This window comes from Pinus tabuliformis, chromosome 3_2, assembly GCF_031772625.1.
Source record: "Pinus tabuliformis cultivar Carrire ecotype Pingquan chromosome 3_2, CPIR1, whole genome shotgun sequence".
In the NCBI taxonomy this organism is placed as follows: domain Eukaryota; kingdom Viridiplantae; phylum Streptophyta; class Pinopsida; order Pinales; family Pinaceae; genus Pinus; species Pinus tabuliformis.
In genome coordinates, this window is record NC_142302.1 from 377,445,544 (window position 1) to 377,468,849 (window position 23,306).

The following is a 23,306-nucleotide window of genomic DNA, read 5'->3' on the forward strand; positions in this document are numbered from 1 at the left end:
TCGCTCGATACTAGGCTTATTTGTGCGACCAAAGCATCCCATTTTCACGTAAAAATCGTCTTCCATGTGAATGGCATCTAAGGTTTCAGAATCTCAGTTGCAGACTGCATTCGCTCACTTGTAGGCTCCAGAGAGTGACTGGGACCTTCCCAGTCACACGCATGACTACTCCTCCGTGTGAATAGGACATAAATGATGGAATTTCATTTGTACAAATATTTTGTTGAGTGACCATAGTGTTCGGAAGTTGACCGCTGATAGGGACAATTCATTACAGGCTTCAGAATCATAATTTTGAGTATAAGAATTGCTGAGTTCATCTCATGGATATTGTGTAGTTGCTTTTGCTGGATAGTTGTATAGATGAAGATATGGATCATTATACTCTCTTTTGCTAAATCATTCAATGACAATCTAATAAGAAGAAGAATTTGAAAGGGTTTTCCCCATAGTGGGGTTTTCCCTAGTCTCCGACCAATCCTGGTGTCTCTATGTGTGAATGATTTTCTTCTATTGTTCCTTTATGTTCCACTGCATTGATGATGATGATATTATTCTTTCTATATAATTGCATATGTTGCTGAATAATGATATAAATATGAATAATGTTATGATGTTATGGGGTGAATGTAATGTCTTAATGAAGAAATGAAATTATCAAATCAAAGAAAAATATAGCCCTAAGAAAAATTAACACGGATAGTGTGAAAGCTCATACAACATGAAGAGATGAGATGATGTCATTTGAAAGCCTAAAGTTTTTTCCCGATCCTAACCATGGTTGTGTTGAGAAATTTAGGGCATCAAGATTAAGTGATTTCTCTTTTATTGATAACTGCTTGTGAATTCTTTTTACTTCTTAGATTTAGATCTTCTTTTACTTATGTTATTATAGTGTTATTATTCATCAAACAACTACCAATGCATAAACCATAAAGAGACAAGAGCCAGAGACAAAACCTCTCCCACTTGAGAGTAAAACCCGAAAAAATTCTTCTTCTTATAGAGACTTCAATTGACGAATACCAATACCAAGACCCTTGACCTATTTTCTACTCCAAGACTAAGACACAAAGATTCCTTGATGAGTTCTTTCTTGCCTTAGTCAACAATAATCAAGCTTCTATTCATTCCTCCTTCTCAGCTACCCTTCAACTTTGGCTTCCTTCTGCTTCAAGTTTGCACCTTATTTCGACCTCCTTTGAAACCCTAGTTGCAACACTTATGAAGGAGATATGTGGTGATCCAATCCCTTAACCTTCTTCTCTTGGACTAAATAGATTTATTCTCTAACTCAAATTGCTGAATTGACTTCACAAGTGATCTTGCAGACCTCAGTTCTTCTCGGTTTCTTCTGCAATAGATGCTTCCTCCTTTCTTCACATGTGTGACAATAAATAGCCCTAAAACAGATCAGAAAAGACCTCAGTTTATCTTCTCCCTTCCTTCGCTTGGTTATAGGTCTCCTTGATGAAATTCACACTTTCTGTTGCAAACTTGATGATGACTGAAATTCTTGCTTTGAAATGAGGCCAAGCTACCCTATTTATAGTTGTTGGAGCCTCCATAATAAGCCGACTTGAACAGTGGGTGAGCCGACATGTTTGTTGGAGAAAATTCATTATTTTATTTAAGGCTGACTTGAAGTAGATGCTTGAGCTTTGTCTTGGAGGGTTATTTGAAATTTTCAATATACAAATATAACATGCCCAAGAAGGGTCCTTCATACATGGCATTGATTCTCTTTGACTTTATGACCAATCCTAAGGGCTCACAATGGGAGCCATTACTAAAAATAAAATTCCTTGCTCATGAAACCCATGAGACAAGCATTATAAAAAATATTTTATTTTTCTTCTTTACATCAATTACTCACAATTACACATGTCATTATGAAGACCGCACCTATTTACACTTTTCAATAGGTTCTAACCCCAATCTTATGCTCTTTCCAACACCCACCTTCCATGTTATCCATTGCCTAATAATAGGGAAAGAACTTGCAATTCTTTTCCATGCAATGGAAGAATTCAAAATTGATTTATTGGGATGATGAATCTAATCAATAATAGATCTTCTCTCAAAATACTTGCTCCATAGAGTTGTTCCTCACAATGCTTCGTTGTTTAACATTCTACATATACTTTTTGTAGCTAGAGCCCTACCAAAAAGAATAGGATTCTTTAATCTCCACCCACTCAACAGTTTGGGTTTAGCGATTGGATTTCGTTTAACTAAAGGGACCCCCTATGCTGATTAATTTCCATCCCATACGTACCTCTAGCCAAGCTTCTTGAATTTTTTTAAGATACCTTTCCAGATTTAAACAATGGTCGATTAGAAACTGAGATGCTCTCTAGAACATATTTGATTAAAATTAGATGACCTCCCCTAGAAAGAAAATGGTTAGTCAAAATTTTGATCCTTTCCTCTACCTTCTTAACTAATTAGAGCCAATCAACTAACTTTTAAATATTTAGTTTAAGAAAGAAACCAAGATTCTAATAACATAAAATATATTTTTCCTCATTAATTTGCATCCTCGTGACAAGTATGAATCTTTCAAAATTTCGATTGAGAGAGGAAATATTTGTTGAGCCATCTTTCGGTGAAAATCACATGAGAATTTTTTTGTTGATGCGTTATATCATAACCGTTAAAAATATTAAATGTCTCTACATTGATCTCTCTATTTAATTTGGTGCCATGATCTGAATCTCCATCTTGTCGTGATGATGAAACACACTAGTTGGTTCGAATCACGTTGACAAAAAGTTTCTCATGTGATTTTCACCAAAAGATAGCTCAACAATTATAATATGGATCATAGAAGCCTAAATTCAGAGGAAATATTCCCAAATGGACCCTGAAAGAAAAAGAAGAACATCACCGATGAATAGGAGGTGGGAAATAAGAATATGATCGAAAATTTTACTCCTATTAAATCACCTTTTGAAACTGCATCTTTTACCAGTTGATTAGTACTTTCATGACAAGTAGAAAAATCAAAGCTAAAAAAGAACACCCTTTCTTAAGACCTCTGGATGCATTTAAGAAAGATGACAACTAACCATTAATAAGAACTACGAAATTGGCATTAGAGATACACGACATGATCGAAGCTTGTGGGAAGACCCAACTTTAAAAGGAAGAGACAAAAAAGTCCATCTCATCCCATCATAGGCCCTAGAAATATGTAATTTAATGGTGATGACTGGGAGATTCTTATATTTGATTGTGTAATCTTTCTTGAGCCAGAATGATGAAGTCGTGAATTTTTCGGTCTTGAAGAAAACCAAACTATTCCTTTGAAATGAAAAAGCTAAGGAAATGTTTGATCTTCATTGAAATAACCTGTGAGATCAACTTATACATGACATTGCAACATGAGATGGGATGAAAATCTTCAAAGGTGCAAGGGTCCTGCTTCTCAGGGATTAAGCAAATTAATGTAGAGGTCAGTGCATGATGTATGCATCTGAGTTTCTATGATTCCCAAACAACTTTGATGATGTCTTCTTTTAGAAGATCATAAAATCCCAAGAAGATCTCAATTGTAAAACCATATGGTCCCATACATTTTCCTTTCTGCATGGAAGACAAGGCTCCGATAACTTCCGCCAGTAAGAATTCAACTTCCATTTTTTATTGTAATTATTTTGATACCACATTTGGAAAGAGATTCAGTACATCCAACATCTTAGTTATAGGGAAGATTGGAGGTTCCTTAAATAAATCCTTAAAATTTTTTACCCCGTGTTAGGGTCATTAGTTTCATCATCAAATGTATTTTCCATGTCCTTTAATTTTCATTTTTTGAATAACTTGAGCCTATGACCACTATTGCTATCATAGTCTTAAAGGTCATTGTCCGACATTGTCAATTTTTTGTTATAAAGGATTCACCAAAAGTATGAAGGAGTGTCAAGTTAATGGGAGTCATGGTAGCCGCACAATCGCTGCGCAGGCGGGTATCAACAATTTAAGAGGTTTGCAAGAGTTAGAGAGGTTACTTCTAGAGTTGTAAACCATCACACAACCATTTAAAGGCTACCTATTTGATCCATTTTTCCAGAGGAGGTGTGCAACCATACAAAGCATGGAGTGCTACTCAGACTGTTCACTGCAGAATGCTGGGCAAAAGAACTTGTTTTAGTCATCAGTTTGAAACACTTATTCCGACCACATGGAGTCGAATTTAAATTTTTTTAAAGAGGTTCTTCTCAATCACGAACCAAATCACAATAACCTCTTCGAGTTTCTGCACAAGTGTCATAGATAGGGAGTTTCAAATGCATCTTTAAGACCTATTTTTCGGACTGTGTTTTTTCTTGTTTTAGTCATGATTTTGCAGAATAGTTTCTAAGGATTTGGGGAAAAAATTGAAGGAAATGAGAGAGGATTTTCTTCAAACAAGCTCATATGCAAAAACCTATCTCATATTTTGTTGGCATTATGGCACATGTGTTTTCCTTGATGGCAACTCACTCTGGTGACAGATCATAGTTTAGACACTCAAAAAGAAGAAAAAGATATATACACAGGTTAACCTTGACGAAGCCGCGTATACACGCGAGTTAGACGTTTCGAAGTCGCGTATGTGTATACACGCACTTTCATGCAAGGAAAAGCGCGTACATGTGGGAGAACTTATTTTTGGAAAGTGGTATTTAGTCCTTGGTATTTGAACCTATGGTTTTGGGCCATGGTATCTCGTCAGAAGTGTTGATCCCAAGTATTGGATCCATGGTATTGTTTTGTTATGGTTGTGGACCGTGGTATTGTGAAAGGGCTAAGACTATAAAAGAGGAAGGAGATCATTTGGCAATTGATCATATGAATTATTGAATATCTGATAAAGTGCTAGATCTGGAATATTGGTGACTGGGTTATGGTGCAGATCTAGATCTGAATGAAGGAGGAACTTGAGCGCAAAGAGAAGGATAAGTTCTATTGATGGCTCATAATCTTAAGGCTTGAATAATAGTATCTTTGTATGATTTTGATCCGTTATATGTGGCGCATGCTTGATCTATAAATCTGGTAATCTGGGTTAATTAATGTCTGAATATTTGAAAGAGTGACTTATCCTTTATAGATCTGTACACAGGTTCAGTGAAGCAAAGGCGCGTATACATGTTGGTTCTGTGAGTAAAAACAACGTATACGCAGGTTGGTCCAAACACAAAAGCGTATGCACGTAGGTTTTTGGTTATTGAAGTAGCGTATATCTCTTGAGTTGTTTTTTTGTTTATTGCTGCAGTGCTCTGGATTCAAAATTTGGTGTGTGGTTACTGTTACTGTGTTCTGGGTACAGCTGTCAGAAAAGCATCTACTTGTTTCAATTCTAATTGGTGAAAAGGAGATAGAATGATGCAGAAATTATTGATGGTTGATTGATGTTCATGGATCCAGTGTGAAAATTTATGAAACGTGGTCCCCGAAAGCAAAGAGAAGGTTGTAGCCTTTTGCAGGTAGTAGCTTGCGTACTAGTATCCCAGCTAGTACAAGAGCTGAGGGGGTTGTAGCTCCCTTCCAGGATTAAGCTGGAGAACGAGAGAGAGTTGTAGCTCTCTGCAGGTAGCAGCCTGCGTACTGGCAAAATACTGCACCAGTACATAAACATTGTAAAAAGAAGTTTCTAATTCAAAGAAGATAGAGACGAATTGCAGCAGGTGGTTTTCACCCACATTGGGTTTCCACCTTATATCTTGTGTTCTTGTGTGTGATTTTCTTCTGATCTGTTTCACTGTTTTTGGTTACTTTTTATTTGACTCTGATTCACAGTTTAATGATCAACATCTGTAAGATAAAATAAATTATAAGTTTGCATGATACACGTGGGTTTCCTTATCTGTGGTTGCGTATATACGCGGTTTTCACTAACTGAAGTAGCGTATATGATCTGGGTTTGAAAAAGAAAATAATTGATTTGATAATACTGATTCACTCCCCCTCTCAGTATTATTCCCAACAATTGGTATCAGTGCAGGTCCTTCTAAAGAAGCTTGATCGCTTGAAGGAAGATCTATCATCATGAGCAACTACGAGAGAGAAGCATCGATCAGGCCACCAATTTTTGATGGGACCAACTTCGTCTATTGGAAGGTAAGAGTCATAGCCTATCTTTAATCTCTTGGTACAAAAGTCTGGGATATCATAGATATAGGGTACACGTTTCCATCAGCAACTCCTACAGATACGACTGGTAAGAAGCAATATGAAACAAATGCAAAGGTTGTCAATGCTCTATTAGGATGTCTATCTCAATCAGAATTCGTCAAGGTTATGCAGTATAAATCTGCAAAAGAAATATGGGACAATATTGTTCTGAGCTATGAAGGAGATGAACATGTAAAACGAGCAAAACTTCAAACCCTCAGAATTCAGTATGAAAATCTCAGAATGCATAATGATGAGAGTGTGGCTAACTATTTCCTACGTATAGATGAGATTTTTAATTGTATGAAAAACTTGGGTGAAGAAATAAAAGAGGCTGTTGTGGTTGAAAAGGTTCTAAGATCTTTGTCCCCTAAGTTTGAATCAAAAGTTTTTGCAATAGAAGAAAAGGAGAATCTACGGAATTCCAACTGCTTACGAAATGAGGAAAGGAGGACTATCAGATAGGAGAGAAGTTGCATTCAAGGCTTCAGGCAAAGGAGATTACTATGAGTCAGGACATATGTCAGAAGAAGAGGAAGAATCAAATTTTGTCAAGAATCTTCAACGGGGTGCTGGAAGATTCAGAGGTAAGTTACCTTTCAAATGCTTTGCTTGTGGAAGAGTCGGTCACTATGTTGCCAAGTGTCCTCATAAAGATAAGCTTGACAAAGGTAAGGAACTTGTTAGATGGAACAAGAAACAAAATGTAAATAAGAAAAGCTATTACATTCATGAAGATAGTGATGGACTTTCAAATAGTGATGAAGATGAACAAGGTTATAATTATAAACTTTTAATGGCTTTTGAAGATGATGATTTTGTGGATGCTATAGATGAAGAAGGTCTTTATGAAGAGATTTCTAGACTCAAAATTTGTTTAGAAGAGAAGAATGTGATCATAGATACTCTACAATTCCAACTTGCTGAAAAGGAAAAACATCATGAAAAGTTAGAACGTGAAATTGTGGGACTTAGAAAAGAGATTTAGAAAACAAAAGCTCTTAATCTTAGATTTGTTAAAGGATCTGACACTTTAGATGAGATTATCAAAGTGCAGCGTTCTCCACTAATCAAGACAGGTCTGGGATATAATGAAGAATCATCTCAAGCGTAGAAGCCATCCACCTCCAAAAGTTATCTTGATGCAGCAAGGAGAAGTGAAATGGTTGACAATCAACAACAAAGGCACAATGATGCTCACTAGGTAAATCAGGGACAATTTACCTCAAGAAAGAACAAAGACTACCAGGTAAATCAGGGGCAATCTACTTTAAGGATGAGCAGAAGCTACAACCAGCCACAGGTAAAACCTTCTCAATTTTCCTCAAGAATGGATATCAATAGAAACTACAATCACTTGGCTGGTAGATTTGATAATCGCAGGATTTTCTTCAATGGCCAATGTTTCTCTTGTCATAACTTCGGACACAAAGCAGCTCAGTGTGTTACCTACAAAACGATCATGACTAGAGAAGCTCAAAAACAGAGGAGTGTGACTGGGATCATGAAAAGGACCTACAATAACTTTTCTGCTCTTGAAAATGAAATAGAATGTTCTATTTGTAACAATTTCGGTCATAAAGATTCTGAATGCAGGAGCAGGTTTCGGCAGACAACTCAGAAGGAGCAAGCCTCAAGTGCCAAAACATGGAGAATGAAAGAACCACAACTAGAAAGATGTGGTATAGCCTTATATGCGGAAGGGCAGGAAAATCAATGGTACATCGACAGTGGATGTTCAAAACATATGACGGGTGATAAAGAAAAACTTCAGTCATATTGTGCCTTAGAGAAGGAGAAGAAGGTATCATTTGGAAATGACACCCCTGCGTTCATAAAAGGTAAAGGTTCGGTTCAGTTGAAAGAAAGGGTCAAAGCTGGAAATGTTATGTATGTTGATGGTTTAAAGCATAATCTACTGAGTGTCAGTCAAATGTGCGATCAAGGAACTGAGGTAATATTTCGATCAAATGGATGTAGTGTTCGTGATCTTGATACAGGAAAAACAGTGATCAAAGGCATAAGAACTCCAAATAATTTATACATATTCAAAGAAGGACAACATCAATGCTATCTAAGCAAGAATGATGAACACTGGCTATGGCACAGAAGATTGGGGCATCTTAGCTTCTCACGGATAAGGAAAGCATGCAAATACTAAGCAGTTTGTGGTCTTCCAGACATCAGAATTCCAGACAATACAATATGCAAATCATGCCAGTTTGGTAAGCAAACCAGAACTAACTTCCCTGAGAAGGAAGGATCAGCCAGCAGGCCGCTTGAACTTGTCCATACTGATGTATGTGGTCCATCTAGGAAAAGGTCACCTTGAGGAGAAGAATACTTTATATTATTCATTGATGAATTTTCCAGGATGTGTTGGATAGGACTTATGAAGCACAAAGACGAAGCCTTTGAAAATTTCAAATCATTCAAAGCCTTGGTGGAGAACGAATCAGATCACAGAATCAAATGCCTCAGGTCTGATCGAGGAGGAGAATTTACCTCGAATGAATTTTTTGATTTTTGTGAAGAGGAATAGGAAGGGAATTATCTACAGCTAGGACTCCTCAACAAAATGGAGTAGTGGAAAGGATGAACATAATGGTTCAATAAATGGCTCGTGCTATGCTTGATGAGTCTGGAACTCCTGCAACCTTCTGGGGTGAAGCCGCATTTGCTGCAGTTGTTATTCTCAACAAAACAAATGTTCGGGTGAACAGCACTCAAACTCCTCATGATCTCTGGTATGGTGAGACTCCTTCGGTAAAATATTTCAAAATTTTTGGAAGAAAATGCTATATCAAAAATACTGATGAAAATCTTGGCAAGTTTGAACCTAGAGCAGATGAAGGCATTCTCCTTGGTTACTCTCCCCATAGCAAAGCTTACAAGTGTTACAATAAAAGGCTTGGAAAAATTGTTGAAAGTATTGATGTAGTAGTTGATGAAGAAGAAAACACTCCTAGGCAGGTAAGATTTGAAGATTTCGAAGATGATGAGGACTATCCATCAACATCAAATCAGATTCATGATGAAGAAGAAACCCATGGGGCACCAGAAGAACAGATAAGGATAGAAGAAAAGACTCCATCCAGGTACGTTCAAAAGAATCATCCAGAATCTCAAATCTTGGGGCAGAAAGAGGCAGGTATACAAACAAGAAGAACTATTGCAGAAGCTTCAAGCTATTTGGCATTGCTCTCCTCCACTGAACCACAAAATATAAGAGAAGCATGCAAAGATGAATGTTGGGTCAAGGCAATGGATGAAGAACTTGAGTAGATCGAAAAGAATAACACTTGGGAGTTGGTTCCTAGACCAAAAGATAAGAATGTCATAGGGACAAAATGGATCTTTAAAAACAAGTTGAATGAAAATGGGGAAGTTATTAGAAACAAGGCCAGACTTGTTTGTAAAGGGTATGCTCAACAAGAAGGAATAGACTTTGAAGAAACTTTTGCTCCCATTGCTAGACTTGAGGCCATCCGAATGTTCCTTGCTCTCTCAAGCTTTCAGAAGTTCAAAGTATTTCAAATGGACGTGAAATCAGCTTTTCTGAATGGAGACTTAGAAGAAGAAGTGTATATTGAGCAACCAGATGGATTCATCCTTGGAAATGATCCAAAACTTGTATGCAGACTTAAGAAGGTTCTCTATGGTCTTGAACAAGCTCCAAGGGCTTGGTATTATCGTCTGGACAAATATCTTCATCAACAAGGTTTCTTAAAAGGATCAACAGATAGCAATATTTATATAAAAATTGAAAATAACAAATTGCTAATACTTGTTGTGTATGTTGATGATATCATTTTTGGCAGCAATGAAGAAGCTATGAGTCAAAGCTTTGCCTTGGTGATGCAGAAAGAATTCGAAATGTCCTTGCTTGGAGAACTGACATATTTTCTTGGATTACAAATCCAACAAAATGAAGGCGGTATCTTTTTATCTCAAACCAAGTACCTCAAGCAGATTTTGAAGAAGTATGGCATGGAAGATTCGAAACCAGTATGTACCCCTATGGTTACAGGATGCAGCCTCAGTGCAAATGATGAATCAACAACAGTGCATCAACCAACTTATAGATCCATGATTGGAAGTCTTCTCTATTTAACAGGTACCCGACCAGACATCATGCATGCAGTGGGAATGGTTGGAATATTTCAGGCAAATCCTAAGGAAACTCATCTTCAGGCAGTAAAGAGAATTTTCAAGTATCTTCAAGGAACTCAAAACTATGGCCTGTGGTATCGAGAGATACAGATCTCACTCTTCATGCTTATACAGATGCAGATTGGGCTGGAAGCGTGGATGACAGAAAAAGCACAAGTGGCGGTGCATTCTTTATGGGTTCCAGATTAGTATCTTGGTTCAGCAAGAAACAGAGTTCGATTGCCTTATCTACAGCTGAAGCAGAATATGTGGCTGCCGCATCTTGTTGCACACAACTCCTTTGGATGATGCAAACTTTGCAGGATTTTCAAATCACTTGTACTCCTCCTATCTCCATCTTATGTGATAATACAAGTGCTATCAGTATCTCAAAGAATCTTGTCATGCATTCAAAGACTAAGCACATACCGATCAAGTATCATTTTCTCCGGGAACAAGTATTGGAACAAAAGGTCAAATTGGAGTATGTTCCCTCTAAGGAACAAGTTGCTGATATTCTCACCAAACCATTGCCCAGGGAAACTTTTGAATACCTTAGACAGAAGCTGGGAGTAGTTGATGCGTCATCTTGCTGTTGAAACTTGTCTGTTTCAGAGAAAAGTTGGTGTACGCGAGTTGCCTGAGGAGGATCCGCGTACATACGCCGGTTTATGCAGAGACAGTCGCGTATATGGTAGTTTGAAAGAAATCAGTGGGGACAGACTCTGATTGAAGAGAGTCTGATATGGGTCTGACAGAGACCATCTGGCACAGGTTCAGGGGGAGCAGATAATCTTCTAATAATGCATTGTTGGCATTATCTTAGAAGCTTTTGGTTCTAGTACACAACTGTTGTTGGTTTCAGGTGGAACAAATGCAGAGGGAGAACAGAAAGAAAACATGGTTGCTGATCTGAATAGTGATTGACAGATGCTGCTGATATCAGTTATTGGTGACTTTCATAAGTCTTGCTCTAGATATTTCGTCTCTATGTCATGTATCTCTTTTATGGTGTCAAGGTCATGTAACGACCTATTTTTGTTTCCCCACTATGCCTGGGATGAATGATGTAATGTACTTGGTTGTCATATGTAAATTTTTGATGTATCTCCACTTGGTTGGGTGGATGATCCCCACTTGGTTGGGTGATGAATGTATGTATAGAGTCTTTTAGTGATAGGAAGGTATTTTATGTTGTATAAGTCATGATTCTTCTTGAAGAACATCTTTTTGTAGATCTTGCCTACAGTCAGGGGGAGCATGGTCAGCACGACAGAGTAGAGATTTCAACATGTACTCAGGGGGAGCACAACCCTTTGCCCTTGATGACAAAGGGGGAGAATGACTTTGAGGATCTTGGGGTTGCCATCAAGTCCAAAGGAGGAGATTGTTGGCATTATGGCACAGGTGTTGTCCTTGATGGCAACTCACTCTGGTGATAGATCACAGTTTAGGCACTCAAAAAGAAGAAAAAGATATATACGCAGGTTAACCTTGACGAAGCCGCGTATACACGCGGGTTAGACGTTCTGAAGTCGCGTATGCGTATACACGCACTTTCACGCAAGGAAAAGCGCGTACATGTGGGAGAACTTATTTTTGGAACGTGGTATTCAGTCCTTGGTATTTGAACCTATGGTTTTGGGCCATGGTATCTCGTCAGAAGTGTTGATCCCAAGTATTGGGTCCATGGTATTGTTTTGTTATGGTTGTGGACCGTGGTATTGTGAAAGGCCTAAGACTATAAAAGAGGAAGGAGATCATTTGGCAATTGATCATCTGAATTATTGAATATCTGATAAAGTGCTAGATCTAGAATATTGGTGACTGGGTTATGGTGCAGATCTGGATCTGAATGAAGGAGGAACCTAAGCGCAAAGAGAAGGATAAGTTCTATTGATGGGTCATAATCTTAAGGCTTGAATAATAGTATCTTTGTATGATTTTGATCCGTTATATGTGGCGCATGCTTGATCTATAAATCTGGTAATCTGGGTTAATTAATGTCTGAATATTTGAAAGAGTGAATTATCCTTTATAGATCTGTACGCAGGTTCAGTGAAGCGAAGGCGCGTATACACGCTGGTTCTGTGAGTAAAAACAACGTATACGCAGGTTGGTCCAAACACAGAAGCGTATGCACGCAGGTTTCTGGTTATTGAAGTAGCGTATATCTCTTGAGTTGTGTTTTTGTTTATTGCTGCAGTGCTTTGGGTTAAGAATTTGGTGTGTGGTTAGTGTTACTGTGTTCTGGGTACAGCTGTCAGAAAAGTGTCTACTTGTTTCAGTTCTAATTGGTGAAAAGGAGATAGATTGATGCAGAAATTCTTGATGGTTGATTGATGTTCATGGATCCAGTGTGAAAATTTATGAAACGTGGTCCCTGGAAGAAAAGAGAAGGTTGTAGCCTTCTGCAGGTAGTAGCTTGCGTACTAGTATCCCAGCTAGTACAAGAGCTAAGGGGGTTGTAGCTCCCTTCCAGGATTAAGCTGGAGAACGAGAGAGAGTTGTAGCTCTCTGCAGGTAGCAGCCTGCGTACTGGTAAAAGACTGCACCAGTACAGAAACATTGTAAAAAGAAGTTTCTAATTAAAAGAAGATAGAGACGAATTGCAGCAGGTGGTTTTCACCCACATTGGGTTTCCACCTTATATCTTGTGTTCTTGTGTGTGATTGTATTTTGATCTGTTTCACTGTTTTAGGATTACTATTTATTTGATTCTGATTCACAGTTTAATGATCAACATCTGTAAGATAAAATAAATTATAAGTTTGCATGATATACGCGGGTTTCCTTATCTATAGTTGCGTATATACACGGTTTTCACTAACTGAAGTAGCGTATATGATCTGGGTTTGAAAAAGAAAATAATTGATTTGATAATACTGATTCACCCCCCCAGAACTATTTCCAACATATTTTACACAAGTTCTATTGTTTGGGAGTTACACGTGTCACTTGGTGGCCCATTTTCATAGTTTTTGTTGACAAATGATGAAATTTTTGGATTTTCAGTTTGAAAATGTATAGATATTTTTGCATTGTGGAGGTTTTTTTTAAGCTGTGGTTCATGGTCTTTGCATTGTGGAGGTTGTTGGTGTTTAATATAAATTTAATGGAGTAGCTATAACCAAATTTTTTGATTTGAGACGGGAAAAAAGTGCTAAACATAGTTTTGAAATTTTGCTGCACAGGTGCTGCACAATGTTGTGCAACTGCCGTACACATTCTACACACAGGTGAAAGGATGATTTGAGGTTTCCAGTTGTAATAGAACGTATTGAATGGTCCATTTCATACTCATAGGTATCCTCAGTGCCCAACCATTAGCCAAGTTCTCCTCCAACACACAAGAAAGCATGCCAACATGAAACTGTTGCGTAACACAACCTAAGCTGCCTTTTCCATTTTCATCATTCGTCCGAGATTTTAATGTCAGGATAAGATCTTGTTGATAAGACTATTATCTAGATAGGATAGAATAAAATATTTTATGTTTTTCTTAAAAAGACAAACTGCAACTTTTATGATTAGCTTTATTTGGTTTTGGTTTAAAAAAACAGTATGTGGATAATTTTGAACTGGTTCGATCCACTTAGTGGATAAATGACACATTGTGTCTAGTATTCTAGTTTCCATGCAGTGAATTCAACCACCTAGGAGTAATTTTGAATTCCTTATTGTATTTAAGGAGGACAAGACATGAAAAATGGTTCGGTTGGGTTGAGATTGTTAGAGGCTAGACTACTTTTTTGTAAGTTTTGTATCTTTGCTGAATGAATTGAAGAAGGCAGGTGCATATTTATACCACGATACATGTGTCCATCTTGTTGGTATCATGTTCCTCTTGTTACTTGATGTGTATTATTTTCATATCTGCTTATAGTTTTTAATTTCGTACAGTAATTTTCTTTGTGTCCATGTTTGAAAATTTTCTCAGAATTCAATAATTTGCTCTGACAAATTTCAACTGATCACTATATGTGTGCTTTTTTATTCCATGGAAAGTTGAATTCATCCTTGTATGGATACTCAGGTTGTCATTTTTCCCTTTCCTCCCATTCATACTATTACTACAATGAAATTTATTGTTCACCCATAGGTCTGCCTACCTTGCCACTATGTGAATTGCACCATATCCCTGATTCATTCAAACCTATAACAGTGTTATGATCTAAGTAGTCCTGCCCTCTGCACCCACCTTAAACAAATCAAAATCAAAACATCCTCCAATAATCATAACCAACCTAAAATCTAAACCTTGTCTGTGATTTAGTTGATTGATAGAATAAACCTAGGAAAGAGCCCTCTCCAAGGTTAGGGGGGTTGGACCTTAGCCTAAAAGAGGTTTGTGGTTACCTCTAGGATTTATCTCCTTAGCCTAGAGAAATTTACAGAGTGTTAACACCCCGACCAAACCTTTTTCTAAAAAATAAGAGACTATATTGTCTTTTGAGTATTCAATTTCCCAAATTGTGTTTTGGTTCTTGCTAAAATTTGCAAACTGATAGAAAAACTTAGTACTCCCATCACCTTCCTTGATCCATATGGCCATGCTCTTCATTTTCCAAAGTTTCTCTTTGTTCCAGAAGGCCCTATTTTGTATCTTCTAGAGTTTTTAGGTAGGATAATTAATACTGAGAGAAAATACCCGATTCATTCAAAAGTAAAATATTAGGAATTTTAGATTCAATATATAAATTTATGGATACTTTGTGGTTAGCACTAAAAACCTTGCTCCATTCTTTTATTTTTAGTTTCAGATGTTTTAATTTGTTAGAAAATTGGAGCATACGAATGTTATTAGGAATGTCCATAATGTGCTTGTAATTTGATTCCACCAAATTTACAAATTCTTCCTCTAAACATGAAGGATTGAAATAAAAGAGGAGCCTGTGGATTAACTTCATCAACTTATATTCTAAGAATAATGGGGTAATGGTCTAGAATTCCCCTGGGTTCAACCCAAGACATCAACTAAAAACTTTGATTCATAGTGGATTCAACGACAGAAAAATGATTCACTTTCTTGGACATCGCATTATCACAAGCTCTAGTATTGCACTAGGTGGGAGATAACTTGTTGAGAAAAACAATCTACCATTTGGTTTTGTTCCCAGAAATGTGTAAATATCCTTCTTGTGGGTCTTCCTGGGGATGAGCCCCCTATACCTCTTGAATGGACATGGTGAAATTCAATTCAACACCAATGATTACTCTAGGGAACCCGAATCGACTAGAGCCACCTAATGCTTCCGAAAAGGGCTTCCTCTCGACACAAGGACCATAAATAATAATTACCCTCTAGATTGAGCTAAAATATTTGGCTTTGAGGTCAAATGAAATGACATTCCTAGATGAAGATGAGGAAATATTTGTGAAGGAAGAGTTCCAAGCTATGATCAACTCACATGAAAGACCATCTACATCCAAAGAGCTAAAAAAAAATCTTTCAACCATGGTTCTAGGACTTGCCTAGAATTTTCTCCCAAAACCTATTGACATTATGATACAAGTGTTGTCCTTGATGACAACTCACTCATAAGTCAATTTAGCTTTTGATAAAAGACAACTCACAATGTAACAGATCATTTCAGAGGTAACAGGGCATTGGTACAGAAGAACATGAAGATGGAACTAAGGTCCACTAATCAGAATGAAGAAGTTGAAGGGAAAGGACGGTGTAAAGAAGTTTAAGATGTATACGTAGGTCTAGTTTTTCAAATGAGCGTATACACGTAGGTTCACATAACAAAAAGAGCATATACGTATGCACGCACTTTCACAAGAGGAAAATCATGTATATGTTGGAAAATCAAGGAAATTCAAGAGTAAAGAATACCAGGGGTCAATACCATGGTATTAGCCCACAATATTGAGCGAAGAAACAAATATTTGATCCAGTCCAAGAATACCACAGGTCCTAAGTGTGGTTTTGGTCTGAGGCATTGAGATAGGCCAAAAACTATATAAAGAGGAAAAGATAAAAGGGCCAGGGTGTGCAAGTGAAAGAGTTTCTCAGGAATACTTCTATCTGAAGTATATTTTATGTTGCAGGGGCTATGTTTGTGATATGATCTAAAATAGTTTGTACAACTTGTATTCAATGTTGGATTAATAATCAAGATCCTGAGTCCTGAGATGACTTATCATTGAATGATCTGATTTTGGGCTAGATCTGATTGCGTACACTTGTTTTATTCTTTAAATGTCATGATCTGGGTATGTATGAAGTCTAGAATAGTAGTGAAGTTGTGAGTTAATATTTGTAGATCTATATGCTGGTTTGCCTCGGTAAAGGCACGTATACATGCAGGTTCGACTCTTCTAAGTAGCGCATATAAAAGAAAAGCCTATTCTTCAGAAACCACTGATCTATCTGATCAGTTCTGTTGTTTTACTGTTGTCTGTCAATGAAGTCTTCTTAGATCTGAATGTAAATTTGAACGCATAAGGAATTTGGTGTCTGATTGATTGATTGTTTAAGTGAGAAGGGTTATCTCTGCTACTGCCTGTCTAGAGCTCTATAAATTGATAATAGATGTCCAATATATTGTTGGTTGGTAAAAACTTGATTCATAAGGTTTTATGTTTCAGTAGTTTTGAAGGTATACACAGGTTTGGATAAAAGAAGTAGTGTATACATGCAGGTTGGGTTCAGTAAAGTAGTGTATGCATTCTGATGTATGATTTTTGAAGTTTCAGTTGGTTTTGAATGATGATGCAGGTTTATGGGTTCAACACAATGTTCTGGTGACAGTGATCTGATTGTTCAGATTAACTGATTGTTGGTTGATGCAGTTTGAGTTTCAAAGTTTTTGATGGGTCCAGTATGAAAATTTGATGAAACAAGGCCTTCATTTGTATTATTGTGCACCAGGAGCATCCACTCTGAAAATTAATGAAACGTGGTCCCTGGAGGAAGAGAGAAAGTTGTAGCCTTCTGTAGGCCGGTGCCTATGTACTAGTAAACACATCAGCTAGTGCAAGAGCTAGGGGGTTGTAGCTCCCTTCCAGTAGAAGCTAGAAAATGAGAGAAGGTTGTAGCGTTCTGTAGGTGGGTGCCTGTGTACTGGTATGAGTCTGCACCAATACAAGATTGTAAACAATTTTTCTTTATATTAAAAGAAGACAGAGATGACAACAACAGGTGTTTTTCCTCCCGCATTGGGTTCCCACCTTAAATTTTGGTGTTCATGTGTGTTTCTTATGTGTTATGGTTTATTATGTCTTTACTGCACATAATTATTGTATAATAAGTTACTGATGCACTGATTAAAGATCTACACATGATAAATTGACTAAATCCTATGGATATACACTGGTTTCTCTAATCACAGTAGCGTGTACATGCAAGTTCACTTCACTGAAGTAGCGTATATAAATCTGTTTGGGAAATGAAATATTATTGAACTGTAAATACTGATTCACCCCCCCCCCCCCTCAGTATTATTTCCAACAATTGGTATTAGAGCAGGTCCTTCAGAAGAAGCTTGATCGCTTGAAGGAAGATCTTTCAAGATGAACAATCATGAAGGCATGGGATCTATCAGACCACCAATCTTCAATGGGAACAACTTGGTATATTGGAAAATAAGAACCAAAGCCTATCTTCAATCGCTTGGAGCTGATGTTTGGGAAATTGTGGAAGGAGGATATCAATTTCCAGCAACAATACCTACATATTTAGCAGGTAAGAAGTTATACGAAACTAATGCCAAAGCAATCAATACCTTATTGGGAAGTCTGTTAGAATCAGAATTTGTCAAAGTCATGCAACTCAAGACAACCAAAGAGATATGGGACAAAATCATTCAAAGCTACGAAGGAGACTCCCAGGTAAAACGTGCTAAGCTTCAAACTCCTAGAATTCAGTATGAAACTCTTAATATGCATAGTGATGAGAGTATTGCTAGTTATTTTTTACGTGTAGATAAGATTGTTAATTGTATAAATAATCTGGGTGAAGAGATAAAGGAAGCTACTTTAGTAGGGAAAATTTTGAGATCTTTGTCTTCTAAATTTGAGTCAAAAGTATCCGCCATAGAAGAAAAATAGGATCTTAAAACTATTAATGTGGTTCAAATCCATGGAATTATAACTACCTTTGAAATGAGGAAAGGAGGTCCATAAGATATGAGAGAAGCCGCTTTTAAAGCTTCAACAAAGGGAAAGTAAAAGGAAGAGCACAACGAACTAGGATACATTTCAGAAGAAGAAGATGAGGTAAATTTTGTCAAGAAGCTTCAACGAGGTTCCAGAAGATTCAGAGGTAAGCTACCATTCAAATGCTTTGCTTGTGGTAGAGTCGGCCATTATGCTGCCAAATGTCCTCATAAAGATAAATATGAAAAAGGAAAGGAATATGCAAAAGGAAATAGAAAACAGGCTGTTAATAAAAGGAGTTACTATACTCATGAAGATAGTGATGGTTTATCTAATAGTGATGAAGAAGAAACTAAACAAGATTATAAAGTACTCATGGCTTATTACAATGATGATTTTTTGGATGCCTTAGAAGAGGAATACTTTCTTGAAGAAATCACAAAACTCAAAATCTGTTTAGAAGAAAAGAATATGATCATAGATACGTTGACACATCAACTCACTGAAAGAGAAAAGCACAATGAAAAACTAGAATGTGAAGTTGTGGGTCTAAGAAAAGAACTTGAGAAGAAAAAATCTCTTAATCTTAGATGTGCTAAAGGATCAGAAACTTTAAATGAAATCATCAAAGTTCAGCTTTCTCCTCTTATAAAGATAGGTCTTGTATATACTGAAGAATCATCCCAATCTCAAAAGCCGCCAGCCTCCACCAGAAGCTATCTCGATGCAACAAATACCAGTGAGCAGTATGTCAATCGTGAGCAAAAGCCTAAAAGTACTCATCAGGTAAATCATGCTCAATTTACTCCAAGGATGAACATCAATAGAAGCATCAACCAACAGGTAAACAATTCCAAAAGATTCTATGATCGCAAAAACTTATTTAATGGACAATGTTTTTCATGCCATAACTTTGGACATAAGGCTGCTCAATGTGTTGCTTACAAAACCATCATGACTAGAGAAACACGAAATCAAAGAAGTGTAACAGGAATCAAGAAAAGTTCCTATAATAACTTTTCTCCTCTTGAAGATGAAATAAAATGTTCGTTTTTTAACAACTTTGGTCATGAAGAATATGAATATATGAGAAAATTTCAGCCAACACTTCAAAAGGAGCAAACATCATAAAATTCTAAGATATGGAGAAAGAAGGAAACTCAATCAGAAAGACGTGGCATAACTATGTATGCAGAAGGACAAGAGAATCAGTGGTACATCGACAACGGATGCTCCAAACACATGATAGGTGATAAAGAGAAACTTCATTCATATAATGCTTTAGAAAAGGAAAAGAATGTCTCATTTGGAAATGACAGATCAACTGTCATTAAAGGTAAAGGTTTTATTTTCTTGAAAGAAAAGGTTAAATCTAGAAATGTCATGTATGTATATGGTTTAAAGCATAACTTGTTGAGTGTCAGTCAAATGTGTGATCAAGGAAATGAAGTTGTGTTTTGATCAAATGGATGTGTGGTTCGTGAGCTTGATACAAGAAAGACCACAATAAAAGGTACAAGAAATCCAAACAATTTATACATACTCAAAGGAGGACAACAACAATGCTATCTATGAAAAACAAATGAAAATTGGTTATGACACAAAAGATTAGGGCATCTAAGATTTTCTCAAATAAGAAAATCATGCTAGCTCAAGGCAGTTCGTGATCTTCCTGATATCAACATTCTAGAAAATACCATATTTAAACCATGTCAAGTCGGTAAGCAAACCAGAGTTAATTTCATTGAAAAAGAAGGATCAGCAAGTAAGCCTCTTGAACTCATCCATACTGATTTATGTGGACCAACAAGGAAAAAGTCACCTCGTAGAGAAGAATAATTTATTTTATTCGTTGATGATTTTTCTAGAATGTGTTGGATAGGTCTACGAAAGCATAAAGATGAAGCATTTGAAAAGTTTAAAGCCTTCAAAGCTTTAGTTGAAAATGAATCAGATCAAAAATTTGAATGTCTCAATTCTGATTGAGGGGGAGAATTCATATCAGATGAATTCTTTGATTTTTGTGAACAACATGGAATAGAAAGGCAGTTCTCAGTCACCAGAACTCCTCAACAAAATGGCGTAGTGGAAAGAATGAACATAACAATTTAGTAAATGGCTCCAGCTATGCTTGATGAATCTGGAACTCTTGCAACCTTCTGGGGTGAACCTGCATTTTCCATTGTGACTATTCTCAACAAAGAAAATGTTCGAGTAAATAGCGATCAAACTCCATATGAACTTTGGTATGGTAAGCCTCCTACTGTAAAACACTTTAGAGTTTTTGGAAGCAAATGTTTCATCAAAAGGACTGATGAAAAACTTGGTAAGTTTGAACCCAGAGCAGACGAAGGAATTCTTCTTGGTTATTCATCCAGAAGTAAAGGATACAAATGTTATAATAAAAGACTTCAGAAAATTGTTGAATGCATTGACGTTGTAATTGATGAAGCATGCAAAAATCCGGAACACATGAAATCAATAGAGGATTATGACAATGAGGAAGACGGTGAATGCTTTCCCGTATCAAATCAAAATGATATAGAGGAAGAAACCAATGAAGCACCAAAAGAAGATACAACAGACAGGGAAAAAACTCCATCCAGGTATGTTCAAAAGAATCATCTAGAATATCAAATTCTAGGAGAAAAAAGGTCTGGAGTATAGACAAGAAGAACTCTTACAGGGACCTCAAGTTATCTTGCATTACTATCCTCCATAGAACCAAAAAATGTAAATGAAGCTAGCAAAGATAAATGTTGGGATAAGGCCATGGATGAAGAACTTGACCAAATTGAAAAGATTGATACCTGGGAATTAGTTCCTAGATGTCATGATAAAAATGTTATAGGAACAAAGTGGATATTTAAGAATAAGTTGAATGAAAATGGAGAGGTTATTAGAAATAAGGCGAGACTTTTTTGTAAAGGGTATGCTCAACAAGAAGGTATAGATTTTGAAGAAACCTTTGCACCTGTTGCCAAACTTGAAGCCATAACAATGTTTCTTTCTCTTTCTAGTTTTCAAAAATTCAAAATATATAAAATGGATGTAAAATCAACTTTTGTTAATGGAGATTTAGAAGAAGAATTTTATTTTGAGCAACCAGAAGGATTCACTCTAGGAAATGATGCAAAGCTTATATGCAAGCTAAAAAAGGCGCTTTATGGTTTGAAACAGGCTCCAAGGGCTTGGTATTATCACCTTGAAAAATATCTACAACAACAAGGTTTCATAAAAGGTTCTACAACAAATAAATTATATACAAAGATTGAAAATGATAAACTACTAATTATTGTTGTTTATGTTGATGATATAATCTTTCATAGCAATGAAGAATCTATGAGTCAGAACTTTGCATTAGTTATACATCAAGAATTTGAAATGTCCTTACTTGGTGAACTTACTTATTTTCTTGGTCTACAAGTACAACAAACAAAAGATGATATTTTTCTTTCACAAACCAAATATCTCAAACAAATCTTGAAGAAGTACGGATTGGAAGATTCTAAAACAGTATGTACTCCAATGGTAATAGGATGTAGTCTCACTTCCAACGATGAATCACCAATAGTAAACCAACCAACTTACAGATCTACGATTGGAAGTCTGCTTTATCTAATAGGTAATGGACCTGATATCAAGCATGCAATAGGAATAGTTGGAAGGTTCCAAGCAAATCCAAAGGAATCACATTTTTAGGCAGTAAAAAGAATATTCAAATATCTTCAAGGAACTTGTTATAGACATATTTGGGTACTGCAACCCCAATCACATATGTCCATAAACAAAGGGATTCTAAGTCCCTAAAAGTGTTGTTTCATACCCTAAAGGAGTAAGGCCAGCTAATTACATCATCTCCCAGAAGTTCTCCCTGAAAACTACTCAGAACTGGTCAAAACTGGACCATACAGACTACTCAGTGCTAAGGGTGTGATGCATCTCACCTGCCACATGCAAAAAGTGCAATGCATACTAGAAATCCCTTCTGTAGGGTGCGATGAGTGAGAGTAGACAAATGGAAGAAGCAGTTTGCTAGGTGGAAACCCGGAGAATCTTTTAGAAGCTGCTCATTCGACACTTGCCTCTTTGAATTTGCCTAGGGGTGAGTAAGAGATCATGAAATCTCCAAGTGGAACCAAGAACTATTAGAGAGATGACACTAATCAAAATTCCAGAAGCTGACTCACCCACCTGCAAACATCTATATATGGATCCCTCATCCTAGAGATCTAGAGGCTGGAATTTTGTATTTTGTAAGGAAGTGCTGTTGGTTTCTCTATGCAACATTGTATTGTTGGGTGATCTAAGATTTTCATGAGGTGAAGAGGGCTTTCATGCTGGGAGGATGGCGCTGGGTCAAACCAATGGGTTGCAATCCTCTCTTCTACTACTTCTATCAATAAAGCTATTTGAGTTTTCCTCCATATTCTTGTGTATCTCTGAATCTTGTCTTGATATATGCATTTGTATGGTTAATATACATCTGATCCTATATTGTTTCTGGTTATAGATCTCTATGCTTTGATGGTATTATGCTACTTTGACTCTACAGGTGCTCTTTGAAGCGGGACAAGTAATGAAAGAGTGGTGAAGTTCTATCAAAGGGTAAAGGAAACAAGCAAGTAGCCAAACAAAATATTGAGGTTGGTACTCTCTGCTTCTTTCTCATCTATCTCTCATAAAGGAAAACACAAGTGACTTTAGTTTGTTTGTTTCTAAGATAGCTACCCGTCTTAGTGGGACTAGCAGCTCTAAATGGACACTAGTTTTCCCGATAACAAAATGGTGACTCCAAAGGGGAGCGAATAGCTTATTTGCTTGTTTGCTTGTTTATATTTGTTTGCTTTATAAACTACAGACGAAGCCTGAAGTTAAGCCAGCTA